This window comes from Phoca vitulina, unplaced genomic scaffold (genome assembly GCF_004348235.1).
Source record: "Phoca vitulina isolate PV1807 unplaced genomic scaffold, GSC_HSeal_1.0 scaffold21, whole genome shotgun sequence".
NCBI lineage: Eukaryota > Metazoa > Chordata > Mammalia > Carnivora > Phocidae > Phoca > Phoca vitulina.
Window position 1 is genome coordinate 5,056,298 of NW_022589724.1, and position 14,290 is coordinate 5,070,587.

A 14,290-nucleotide genomic window follows, 5' to 3' on the forward strand; every position below is an offset into this window, starting at 1 on the left:
CTAAAGATTTTATTTACTTATTTGAGAGACAGAAAGACAGATACAGCACAAGCAGAGGGAGGGACAGAGGGAGAAGGAGAAGCAGACTCCCCACTGAGCAGGGAGCCCGATGTGGGACTCAGTCCCAGGACCCTGAGACCATGACGTGAGACGAAGGCAGACACTTAACCGACTGAGCCACCCAGGTGCCCCATGGCTGACTTTAAAAAGCCACTACTTTTCTAATAGATTATGTTTAACATCCTTGATTTTAACTAGAGTTGAGTATTAAGGACATGGAAGATTTTTGTCAGAAATATTTGGAATTTTGGGGCGCCTGGGTGACTGTCAATTGAATATCCTACTCTTGGTTTTGGTTCAGGTCATGATCTCATGGTCATGGGATTAAGCCCCACATCGGGCTCCATGCTCAGAGGGAAGTCTTTTTTTCTCTCTCTCTCCCTCTGCACCTCCTACAAACTCACACTCTCTCTTTCTCTAAAATAAATAAATAAATCTTAAAAAAACAAGTGTATGGTATTTTTAACAGGATTCAAACTCTGTTCAGCCTATTTCCTTTAGAAATTTCTAAACTATACAATATAGTTTGAAGTCCAGAATTGTGATGGTCCAGTTTTACTTTTCTTTTTCAAGTTTCCTTTGCTATTTGGGGTCTTTTGTGGTTCCATACAAATTTTAGGATTGTTTGTTCTAACTTTGTGAAAAATGCTGATGTTATTTGATAGGTATTGCATTAAATATGTATATTCTTTGGGTAATATACATATTCTAACAATATTTGTTCTTCCAATCCATAATCATGTAACGTTTTTGCACTTCTTTGTGTCATCTTCAATTACTTTCATTAGGTTTCTATAGTTTTCAGAGTACAGATCTTTTACCTCTTTGGTTAGGTTTATTTCTAGGTATCATGGTTTTTGGTATAATTATAAATAGGATCAATTCCTTGATTTCTCTTTCTGCTGCTTCATTATTGGTGTATAGAAATTAACAGACTTCTGTGGTTGATTTTGTATCCCGCAAATTTGCTGAATTCATGTATCAGTTGTAGCAATTTTTTGGTGGAGTCTTCCAGGTTTTCTACATAGAATATTATGTTGTCTGCAAATTGTGAAAATTTGACTTCTTCCTTGCTGATTTGGATGCCTTTGATTTCTTTTTGTTGTCTGACTGCTGAGGCTAGCACTTCCAGTACTATGTTAAATAACAATGGTGAGAGTGGACATCCCTGTCTTGTTCCTGAGTGTAGAGGAAAAGCTCTCAGTTTTTCCCCATTGAGGATGATATTAGCTGTGTGTTTTTGTATATGGCCTTTATGATTTTGAGGTATGTTCCTTCTATCCCTACTTTGTTGAGAGTTTTCATCAAGAATGGATGCTGTATTTTGTCAAATGCATTTCTTTTATTAATGTGGTATATATCACATTGATTGATTTGTGAATATAAAACCACTCCCAGACTCCAGGAATAAATCCCACCTCATCATGGTGAATGATTCTTTTAATGTATTGTTGGATTCAATTTGCTAGTATAAATTCTAGAAATTTCTCTGTTTCCTCTAGATTGCCCAATTTGTTGGCATATAATTTTTCATAATATTCTCTTAAATTGTATTTTTGTGGTGTTGGTTGTGATCTCTCCTCTTTCATTCATGATTTTATTTATTTGGGTCCTTTCTCTTTTCTTTTTGGTAAGTCTGGCTAGGAATTTATTGATTTTATTAATTCTTTCAAAGAACCAGCTCCTAGTTTCATTGATCTGCTCTACTGTTTTTGTTGTTGTTGTTGTTGTTGCTATTTCTATATCATTTATTTCTGTTCTAATCTTTATTATTTCCCTTCTTTTGCTGGCTTTACACTTTATTTGCTGTTCTTTTTCTATCTCCCCTAGATGCAGAGTTAGGTAGTATATTTTAGACTTCTTGCTTCTTAAGGTAGGCCTGTATTGCTATGTACTGCCCTCTTAGGACCACTTTTGCTGCATCCCAAAGGTTTTGGACCATCATGTTTTCATTTTCATTTGCATTTGATGAGGGAACAGAAGGCTAGCTGAGGACAAAGCCGAAGCTGGCATCCTACACCCTCCACCCCATGTGATATATGTGACATTCTTCAGGCACTCCTGGCTGCCCTAAAGGAAAAACAAATGGTTAACTGATAGAGATCACAGTCCTGCAGGACAGGAGTCTCCCTCAGTTTACAAATATCCTAGTGATTTACAAGGAAGAAGCTTTCTTATCAATAACCTAACTTCCAGAGACCCATAACTCAGTTTCCTGAAGCCCTAACATCACCCTCCCCTACATGAAATTAAGGGAGGCCGAGGCAGAAGAAATTAAATAAAATTGAATTTCTTTTGAACCTGAAGCCCATTGACAAGGCCGTGTGATAGGAGGAATGTAACATTCCTCCAAGAAACTCCCAAGAGTCTTCATGTTAGTGCCTCATTAGAGGGAAAAACAACCTTGGCTTGACAATAACCAGGCCTCCAGTATCCTGAGAGTCTTTAGCATATGACAGTCCTTCTGGACACCCCCTTTGTCCTCACCTCCCCAACTCCTGAGTATATAATCAGCCACTCCTCAAGACCACAGTGCAGCCACGGGTCCTGTCCCAGTGCTTTAATAAACCACCATTTTGCACCAAAGGTGCCTCAAGAATTCTTTCCTGGTCGTTGGCTCCGGACTCCACCCCAATGAACCTCACCTATATTCCAAAACTACATCACATTCATGTATTTTTTTATTTCTTCTTTAATTTCCTGGTTAACCCATCCATTTTTTAGTAGGATGTTCTTTAACCTCCACGTATTTGTAGTTGTTCCAAATTTTTTCTTGTAGTTGACTTCAAGTTTCATAGCGTTGTGGTCTGAAAATATGCATGGTATGATCTGAGTCTTTTTGTATTGGTTGAGGCCTGACTTGTGAACCAGTATGTGATCTGTTCTGGAGAATGTTCCATGTGCACTCAAAAAGAAGGTGTGTTCTGCTGCTTTAGGATGAAATGTTCTGAATATATCTGTTAAGTCTATCTTGCCCAGTGTGTCATTCAAAGCCATTGTTTTCTTATTATTTTCTGCTTAGATGATCTGTCCATTGTTGTAAGTTGGGTGTTAAAGTCCCCTACTATTATTGAATTGCTATCAATGAGTTTATGTTTGATATTAATTGATTTAGATATTTGGGTGTTCTCAAGTTGGGGGCATAAATATTTATAATGGCTAGATCTTCTTGTTGGACAGACCCCCTTTATTACAATATAGTGCCCCTCTTCATCTCTTGTTAGAGTCTTTGATTTAAAAATCTAGTTTGTCTGATGTACGTATGGCTACTTCGGCTTTCTTTTGACATCTATTAACATGATAAATGGTTTTCCATCCCCTCATTTTCAATCTGGAGGTGTCTTTGGATCTAAAATGAGTCTCATGTAGGCAGCATATAGATGGGTCTTGTTGTTTTATCCATTCTGATATTCTGTGTCCTTTGATTGGATTCCATTTACATTCAGAGTGATTATTGATCAATATGAATTTAGTGCCATTGCATTACCTGTAAAAGTCAGTGTTTCTGGAGATTTTCTCTGTTCCTTCTAGTTCTTGTTGCTTTTGGTCTTTCTTTCCCACTCAAAGAGTCCCTTTTAATATTTCTTGCAGGGTTAGCTTAGTAGTCATGAACTCCTATAGTGTTTGTTTGTCTGGGAAACTCTTTATCTCTCCTTCTATTCTGAATGACAGCCTTGCTGGGTAAAGTATTCTTGGCTGCATAGTATGGTACTGGCACAAAACCAGACACGTAGATCAATGGAACAGAATAGAAAACCCAGAAATGGATGCACAACTATAAGGTTACCTAATCTTCAACAAAGCAGAAAAGAATACCCCATTGAAAAAAGACAGTCTCTCCAACAAATGATGTTGGGAAAACTGGACAGCAACATGCAAAAAAATGATACTGGGCCACTTTCTTACACAAAAATAAATTCAAAATGGATGAAAGACCTAAATGTGAGGCAGGAAACAATCAAAATCCCAGAGGAGAACATAGAGAGTAACCTCTTTGACCTCGGCCACAGCAACTTCTTACTAGACACGTCACTGGAGGCAAGGGAAACAAAAGCAAAAATGAACTATTGGGACTTCACTAAGATAAAAAGCTTCTGCACAGCAAAGGAAACAATCAACAAAACTGAAAGGCAACCTACATAATGAAAGAAGGTATTTATTTACAAATGACATATCTAAAAGAGGGTTAGTATCCAAAATCTATAAAGAATTTATCAAACTCAACACCCAAAAAACAAATAACCCAATTAAGAAATGGGCAGAAGACACCAATCCAGATTGCTAATAGACACATGAAAAGGTGCTCAACACCACTTATCATCTGAAAAATACAAATCAAAACCACAATACTACCCCACACCTGTCAGAATGGCTAAAATTATCAACACAGGAAACAACAGATGTTGGCAAGGATGCTGAGAAAGGAGAGCTCTCTTACACTATTGGTGGGAATGGGAGCTGGTACAGCCACTGTGGAAAACAGTATGGAGGTTCCTCAAAAAAAGTTAAAAATAGAACTACCCTATGACCCAGCAATTGCACTACTAGGTATTTACCCAAAGGATACAAAATTACTGATTCAAACAGGCACATGCACCCTGATGTTTATAGTAGCATTATCAACAACAGCCAAATTATGGAAAGAGCCAAGTTCATTGACTGATGAATGGATAAAGAAGATGTGGGATATGTATAAATGGAGTATTACTCAGCCATCAAAAATAATGAAATCTTGCCATTTGCAACAACATAGATGGAGTTAGAGTGTATTATGCTAAGTGAAGAAGTTGGTCATATTATTCACTCATATGTGGAACTTAAGAAACAAAACAGATGAACATGGGGGGGGAAGAGAGGGAAGCAAGCCATAAGAGTCTCTTAATTATAGAGAACAAACTGATGGCTGCAGAAGGGGAAGTGGGCAGGGGATGGGCTAAGTGGGTGATGGGTATTAAGGAGGACACTTGTGATGAACACTGGATGTTATTTGTAAGTGATAAATCGCCAAATTCTACTCCTGAAACTAATATTATACATGTTAACTAATTAGAATTTAAATTACACAATATTACTACTATGTTAACTAACTAGAATTTAAATAAAAACAAAAAAGAAATTTCAACATACATGTCAAGTCCAAATCTTCACACTGCCATTGTGAACACACTGCCATTGATGTAATCAATACAGTAGCTGACATATAAATACATACCCACACATACCCATGTCAGTATTACATGTTTGAGCCATCTAGTTGCTCAAATTCAGAAAAAAAGTCAAATTAATTTCAATAACACCAGATAAGCATTCCCTATATGACTGTTAAATTTCTTTCAACACCCTCATCTTTAATGTATGTTGAACCAATGCTTTAATACCTAGAGAGACTGGGTACTCATTATCTCAGGTAGCAGACATACTTAGATCCTTCTGGCACAAAACCCTGCCTTCACTTAAACACAAATCTATATTTGAAATACTTTTCTAAAAAAGACATTAATCCCTTTGTTCATGACAGGCTTTCAAATACGGAAGTGATATACCTAATTCCCCTGTGAGCCTGCTCTTTGCTATTTTAAAATGCCATGCTGCTTTCCATCATGTGTCTTGTGAAATAATTTAGAGTCCTTTAAATTCTTCTTTTCCTCTTCATTTTTTGTCTGAATTAATTCCATTTTTATATACCTGGCATTGAACAAAACATCTGAGGAAATGTCGTACCCTTAATTCCCTCAGCTGACAAATCATGTCATTTGTCATACACAATTATAAATCCTTTGAGAGTCTTGTCATTTTGTAGTATCTACAGAATCTGGTAAGGTGTCTATAGTCATTTTTTATTTTCTAAGTTAACTGGAAGATTACACATTTTAAAACATTATTAATTATGTCTCATTTACCGTTAGCTGTAAAAAACTGAAAATACAGGAGACATAGATAAATAGTTAATAAATGTTTGCTCTCTGGCAGTTGTATCAGCCATAAATGAAAGTATTAGGTTATGTAAACATTTTGAAACTGGCTTAAGTGAGCAAGCAATTTGTATGATTTTCCTACAATATGTTCATCTTAGAGATTCAATATACTGTTCTCCAATAATAATAAAATAGTTACATAGTTCAATAGGGACCTAAGGTCAAACCTCATATAATAAAGATACTCAAACTGCTCTTTTGGTTCTTCTCCTTTTAAGATTTTTACTTGTGCTAGGAGTCTTAAATCAAAAACCAATTAGAATAAAATAAAATCCAATTTTATGGGCCATGAAGAAACCATACAATTTTATTTATCATTACAGAGTCTCTCCCACTTAGATCTCCTTTGAACATTTTATTCCTAGGGAATATCTCTTTTCCAACTGCATCAGTAGGCTAAAAATGTAACACTGTTCAATTTTTCTTGTATTGCTTTGTTTTCATCTGACATCAGCTGAAGTCCGTCGTCAGTCTCCAAGATGCAATGAGAACTACTTTTTGCCCTACAGAATGTCTTGACACAGCTATTATAGTACCAATGAAAGTTAGTTTTCTCTGGAAGATACATTATTTGAACACCTTGCAAATGTAATCCTTTAAAAAATTTTTTCACTTGAATTCCTATATGAATTCTTTCTTTTTTCTTTAAGATTTTATTTATTTATTTGAGAGAGAGAGAGCATGAGTGGGGTTAAGGAGCAGAGGGAGAGGGAGGGGGAGAATCAGACTCCCTGCTGAGCAGGGAGCCAGACATGGGGCTAGATCCCAGAACCCTGAGATCATGACCTGAACTGAAGGCAGGCACTTACTGACTGAGCAACCCAGGTGCCCCTCCTATATGAACTCTTATGATTGTACTTACTTCAAAGCAAAAATGCATGCTTCTAAATATACTACTAATTTAAGATTCATATGAATATGCAGCCTTGCAAATATTTAACCAAAATAATAAATAATACATTAAAATCAATTAATTTTGTGTGGCAAAAGAAATAAAATATAAATTACCATATTAATCCTTTCCCCACTTGATACTAAATATAGCCTTGGGACCAAATATAAAAAGAAATAATATAGTAGATTATATTATAAAATGTGTGAACTCTTGCGCCTTGGAATCTAAATAAACATAATTCATATATTTATATTTATACATATATATATTTCAAATATGAACAGAATAGGAAAATGAAAATATATACTTAGAGAATGTAATCTTTAGTTCCATTAGACATACTTTAATTTGCTATGCTCCCCTAATAAAAAGCATTATCTTTTTAATCTTATTTTATTTTCAGAAATCTCTAAATTATAAAATGAACAAAAACTTGAAATTAGGGAATCACAGAAAATGTACTTATCTTAATTGTTAAAGTAGAGCTTTGTGATTATATCTATTACTGAATAATCAGTAAAAAAACTGGCACTTGAGAAGATAGGAAAGAATGGAGTAGGTGACAATCAATCTGATGAAATAAATTAAGTCTCTGGAAAGTGACATGCAATGTAAGGAAAAAGAGGTCAGGATAGGGATTAAATATTTTGACACCAATTTACTGTGCCACATATTACTACAGTTGAGCATTGAGTAGTTTTGAGTTGAAGAATTACTCCTATGTCCTCATTTTTGTCCTTTTTATTTTTTTTTTCATTTTTTAAAGAGTTTGTTTGTTTATTTTAGAGAGAAAGAGTAAGCAAGCATGGGGCGGGGGAGAATCAGAGGAGGAGGGAGAGAGAATCTGAAGTAGACTCCACACTGAACACAGAGCCTGATGCGGGGCTTGATCTCACAACTATATATCAGGACCTGAGCTGAAACCAGGAGCTGGACACTTAACCAACTGAGCCACCCAGGCACCGCTCATTTTTGTCCTTTTTTTAAAAAAGCATTTTCCCGAGAGAGAGAGAGGGAGAAAGGCAAACCAAAAAACAGACTCTTAACTGTAGAGAACAAACTGATGGAGGTGGAGGGGAGGTGGGTGGGGGAATGGGTGAAATAGGTGATGAGGAAGAAGGAGGGCACTTGCTATGATGAGCACAGTGTGATGCATGTAAGTGTTTAATTATTATATTGTAAATCTGAAACTAATATAACACTGTATGTTAAATAACTGGAATTGAAATAAAAACTTTTTTTTTTTTTAAAGATTTTATTTATTTATTTGAGAGAGAGAGAATGAGAGAGAGCACATGAGAGGGGGGAGGGTCAGAGGGAGAAGCAGACTCCCTGCCGAGCAGGGAGCCCGATGCGGGACTCGATCCAGGGACTCCAGGATCATGACCTGAGCCGAAGGCAGTCGCTTAATCAACTGAGCCACCCAGGCGCCCTGAAATAAAAACTTTTAAAAAATAAAAATAAAAAAACATTTTCCCTATTCCTTCATCTCTGAAGGAGTATTATTTATTGTTTTTTATCCTATACTTCTATTCTCGTAGTTCTGGCTCTTTCCTCATCCTTTCTCATCCTCTTTCTTCAATTTTCCTACTCTTCTCTCCTCTGCTTTCTCTCCCTTGAAATGATCAAAGTGATTTGGCAGAGGAAAATTCTTTCCCTCTCCTTTATTCTGCCAAATTGAGAAACAAATCTCAAACAACAGATTTCTTTTTTTACTTTTGAGAATGTATTATGGTAGCTTTAAAGATACAGTTAACTTGATGAAGTCCCGAAAGTTCATTTTTGCTTTTGTTTCCCTTGCTTGCCTTTAGAGACATGTCTTGAAAGAGGTCGCTGTGGCCAATGTTGAAGAGGTTACTGCCTATGTTCTCCTCTAGGATTTTGATGGATTCCTGTCTCACATTTAGGTCTTTAATCCATTTTGAGTTTATCTTTGTGTATGGTGTAAGAGAATGGTCCAGTTTCATTCTTCTGCATGTGGCTGTCCAAACAGCAAAGGTAACAGTCAACAAAACTAAGAGGCAACCCACAGAATGGGAGAAAATATTTGCAAATGACATTACAGATAAATGGCTGGTATCCAAGATCTATAAGAACTTCTCAAACTCAACACCCAAAAAACAAATAATCAGGTCAAAAAATGGGCAGAAGACATGAACAGACACTTCTCCAAAGATGACATACAAATGGCTAACAGACACATTAAAAAATGTTCAATGTCACTAGCCATCAGGGAAATACAAATCAAAACCACAATGAGATACCACCTTACACCAGTTAGAATGGCTAAAATTAACAAAACAGGAAACAACAAATGTTGGCGAGGATGTGGAGAAAGGGGAACCCTCTTACACTGTTGGTGGGAATGCAAGCTGGTGCAGCCACTCTGGAAAACAGTATCGAGGTTCCTCAAGATGTTAAAAATAGAGCTACCCTATGACCCAGCAACTGCACTACTAGGTATTTACCCCAAAGACACAGATGTAGTGAAAAGAAGGGGCACATGCACCCCAATGTTCATAGCAGCAATGTCCACAATAGCCAAACTGTGGAAAGAGCCAAGATGCCCTTCAACAGATGAATGGATAAAGAAGATGCGGTTCATATATACAATGGAATACAACTCAGCCATCAGAAAGGATGAATACCCACCATTTGCATCTACATGAATGGAACTGGAGGGGATTATGCTAAGTTTGAAATAAGTCAAGCAGAGAAAGACAATTATCATATGGTTTCACTCATATGTGGAACCGAAGGAATGGAACGGAGGACCATAGGGGAAGGGAGGGAAAACAGGAATGGGAAGAAATCAGAGGGGGAGACAAACCATGAGAGAGTCTGGACTCGGAACCAAACTAAGGGTTTCAGAAAGAAGGGGATGAGGGGATGGGATAACTGGGGGAGAGGTATTAAGGAGGGCACGTGTGGTGATGAGCACTGGGTGTTATACTCAACTAATGAATTGTTGAATACTCCATCAAAACTCATGATGTCCTATATGCTGGCTAACAACATGATAATAAAAAAAGAAAAAAGAAAGATGCAGTTAACAAGAGGAAACCAACTGGGTTTTAAAAAACATAATAATCTTTATGTTACAATATATTTCCATATTTTATATCAAGTAAATTAAATTTTCAGGTATTTGTTACTGATAAACTGCCAAGTGATAATCACAAACCATCCAGTAAAAAGAGATCATCACATGACCTCAAAGGTCCTGTACTGAGTGGGGTAAAGTCCAAGGTTTTAGATATGGCTGGAATTTGACCTGAACAAATAATTAAACTCTCTGTGTCTCATTCGTTTTTACTATTAAATGAGAATATTCATCCCTGTGTTGCCTGCATAATCATCTTAATATGATACTAAGTAAACAGTGCCTTATAAAACAAAATTTTAAAAAAGCCAGCCAAAGAGTATTAAAATAAATGAAATAAAATAAATTGTCATTTTGTCTTCCAGAAATGTTTCTTTGTATGACAACATATATATCCAGGAGTCATATCTGCACCTTCAAATATGTGAAGGACATTTTTAAACCTGAACTTGAGGGGCACCTGGGTGGCTCAGTTAAATGGCTGCCTTTGGCTCAAGTTATGATCCCAGAGTCCTGGGATCAAGCCCCACATCGGGCTTCTTGCTCAGCGGGGAGCCTGCTTCTCCCCTGCCTGCCGTTCCCCCTGCTTGTGCTTGCTCTCTCTCTCTTTCTCTTTCTCTCTCTCTCTCTGTCAAATAAATCTTCAAAAAAAACCTATATGATTCATATATTAAAAAAATAAAATAAACCTGAACTTGCAACCTTTCTTAACTAATTCCTCTAGTACTATACTCTCCTCATAGTCCTCTGTAAAATCACATTTAGTTTTCCTTTACACATTTATATCATAGTTATTTACTTGATTATCTTCTGTCTTGCCCATTAGACTATAAGCTCCATGACACAGGGGAACATATGTTTTTAGTTCATTATTGTATACCCAGAACATAACAGAAGGGAAAAAAAATGGATTAGTGAAAGGAAAAGTAACCACAAATAATCTGATTAAAAATATGTAACACGAGACATTGTAAAAATCACTCACAATAAAAGTGAAATACAAATTAAAATATTAATGAGATACCATTTATCATCAAATAGATTGACAAAGCATAAAAACACTAAGAGCTTAGGGGCGCCTGGGTGGCTCAGTTGGTTAAGCGACTGCCTTCGGCTCAGGTCATGATCCCGGAGTCCCGGGATCGAGTCCCGCATCGGGCTCCCTGCTCGGCAGGGAGTCTGCTTCTCCCTCTGACCCTCCTCCCTCTCATGCTCTCTGTCTCTCATTCTCTCTCTCTCAAATAAATAAATAAAATCTTTAAAAAAAAAAAAAAAACAACACTAAGAGCTTAGAACTGGCAAGGTTGTGTGGAAATTGATACCTTTATAATTATAAATAACTGCATTGTTTTTAGAGTAATATTTAAATTTAAGAGAAGTAATTCTTAGGTGGTAGGGAATAATTTTTCTTTCATATGTCAACCAAGAGATTCTTGAATATAAATTTAGTACTGGCAAAAAAAAAAAGGTAAAGGCACAAAACTTATAACTTAGTTCTCAGTTAAAATCACCCCATCCCTTATCATCTAGGTAAGATTAGCTTGAACACCCATTTCAGGTCCTTTAAAAAGAATAATGTTCAGAGGGCCACCTGTACTCTATTACTTTGATTTATTTGGTTCTCTTTCTCTGTTTATGCTCTTTTCTCTTTAGTAACAATTTTAAGCATCCCTATGACTTGAAATTTCCCCATCCCCCAACTAGATCAAGCACATACTAATACAAAACAGCAGCAACAACAACAATGACACTAAAGATTCCACCAGAAAAATCTACTAGAACTGATAAATTCAGTAAAGTCACAGGATACAAAATTAATATAAACAGAGATCTACTGCATTTCTACCCACTAATAATGAAGTAACAGAAACAGAAATTAAGAAGGTAACCCCATCTATAATTACACCAAAAAATAATAAAATATCTATAAATAACTTAACCGAGGAGGTGAAAGATCTGTACTCCACAAACTATAAAACATTGATGAAAGAAATTGAAGATAACACAAACAAACTGAAAGATATTCTATGCTCATGGACTATAAGACAAATATTGTTAAAATGTCCATAACTACCCAAAGCAATGTACAGATTTTAACAAAATCCCTATCAAAATACCAAAAATATTTTTCCCAGAACTAGAACAAATAATCCTAAAATTTGTATGGAACCACAAAAGAATCTGAATAGCCAAAGCAATCTTTGCAAACAAGAACAAAGGTGGAGGTATCACAATCCTAAACTTCAAGATATACTACAGTAACCAAAATAGTGTGGTACTGGCACAAAAACAGGTATCAACAGAATAGAAAACCCAGAAATTAACCCACACTTTCATGGTCAATTAACTTCAACAAAAGAGGCAAAAATATACAATGGGAAAAAGACAGTCTTTTCAATAAATGGCATTGGGAAAACTGGTCAGCTACATGTAAAAGAATGAAACTGGACACCTTGCTTATACCATACATAAAATAAACCCAAAATGGATTAAAAACCTAAATGTGAGACCTGAAACCATAAAATTCCTAGAAGAAAACATATGCAGTAAATTCTTTGACATCGGCCATAGAAACTTTTTTCTAGATATGTCTCCTATGGCAAGGGAAATAAAAGCAAAAGGAAACTATTGGGACTACACCAAAATAAAAAGCTTTTGCATAGTGAAGGAAACTATCAACAGAACAAAATAGCCTACTGAAATGGAGAACATATTTGCAAATTATATATGCAATGATATATTCCCAATGATATAACCCCAATAAGGGTTTAGTATCCAAAATATATAAAGAACATATACAATTAAACACTAAATAATAATAATAATAATAACAATAATAACAACAATAACAATTCAATAAATATGGGCAGAGGGCCCAAACAGACATTTTTTCTAAAGAAGACATACAAATGACAAACAGACACATGAAAAGATGCTCAACATCACTAATCTTAAGCGAAATGCATATTAAAACCACAATGAGATATCACCTTTTTCCTGTCAGAATGGCTAAAATCAAAACCACAACAAATACCAAATGTTCGTGAGAATATAAAGAAAAAGGAACCCTTGTGCACTGTTGGTGGGAAAGTAAATTGGTGCAGCCATTGTGGAAAAGAGTATGGAGGTTCCTTGAAAATTTAAAATATAATTATATGATCCAGTAATTCCACTACTGGGTATTTAACCCAGAGAAAACATAAACACTAATTTGAAAAAATATATACACCCCTATCGTTTATTGGAGCATTATTAAAATAGCCAAATTATGGAAGCAGCCAATTGTCCACTGATAGATGAATTGATAAAGAAGATTTGGTATATATATATATATTATTCAGCCATAAAAAAGAATGAAATCTTGCCATTTACCACATGATAGATCTAAAGGATATAATGCTAAGTTAAGTAAGTCAGACAGAGAAAGACAAATACCACATGATTTCACTCATATGTGGAATTTAAGAAATAAATGAACAAAGAAAAAAAGAGACAAACCAAAAAAGAGACTCTTAAGTACAGAGAACAAACTGGTGGTTGCCAGAGGGGAGGTGGTAGGGGTGAAGTAGATGCAGGGGATTAAAGATACACTTATCTTAATGAGAACTGAGCAATGTATAGAATTGTTGAATCGTTATATTGAATACCTGAAACTAATATAACACTGTACAATAATTATGCTTGAATAAAATAAAAAATAATATAACAACAACATCCAAGCTTTTCTACAAGATTTTGATGAAAATATGTTAGTCATGAAAGAAAAATTATGTTGCTGAAACTTTAAATATTATTTATCAGATATTATTTTTCTTAAAAGTCTCAGAGCCATGTTAACCATTGGCCATATTATCCCTCATCATGTTTCTGGCTTCAAGTTCCTGGAGACTACTTAATTGCATATTTCCTGCATGTATTTTCCAAATGTGTTCTCATTTTTTCAGTCCCTCCCTAGAAATCTTAGGTTAGGCCCATAATGTTACAAATTTTTCAATTAAAATAAATGCCAGGACTTTGTGACCCTTTGCCAATAGAACAATATTTTTGTTCTCCTTTAAAATAATCCATGTAGTTTAGAAGATAGTAATATTTTTAGAAACACTATCTCCTCTTTACATAATTCAAATAATTTATAGTGTGGTAGAAACATGTGGCTGAGAACTGTAGTATTTCTAATCTCTGACCAGTGAGTTTTAGGAAATTTAATCTCAGCTCTGACTATTGAGCTTTAGGAAAATTATAGTAGGCAGAATAATA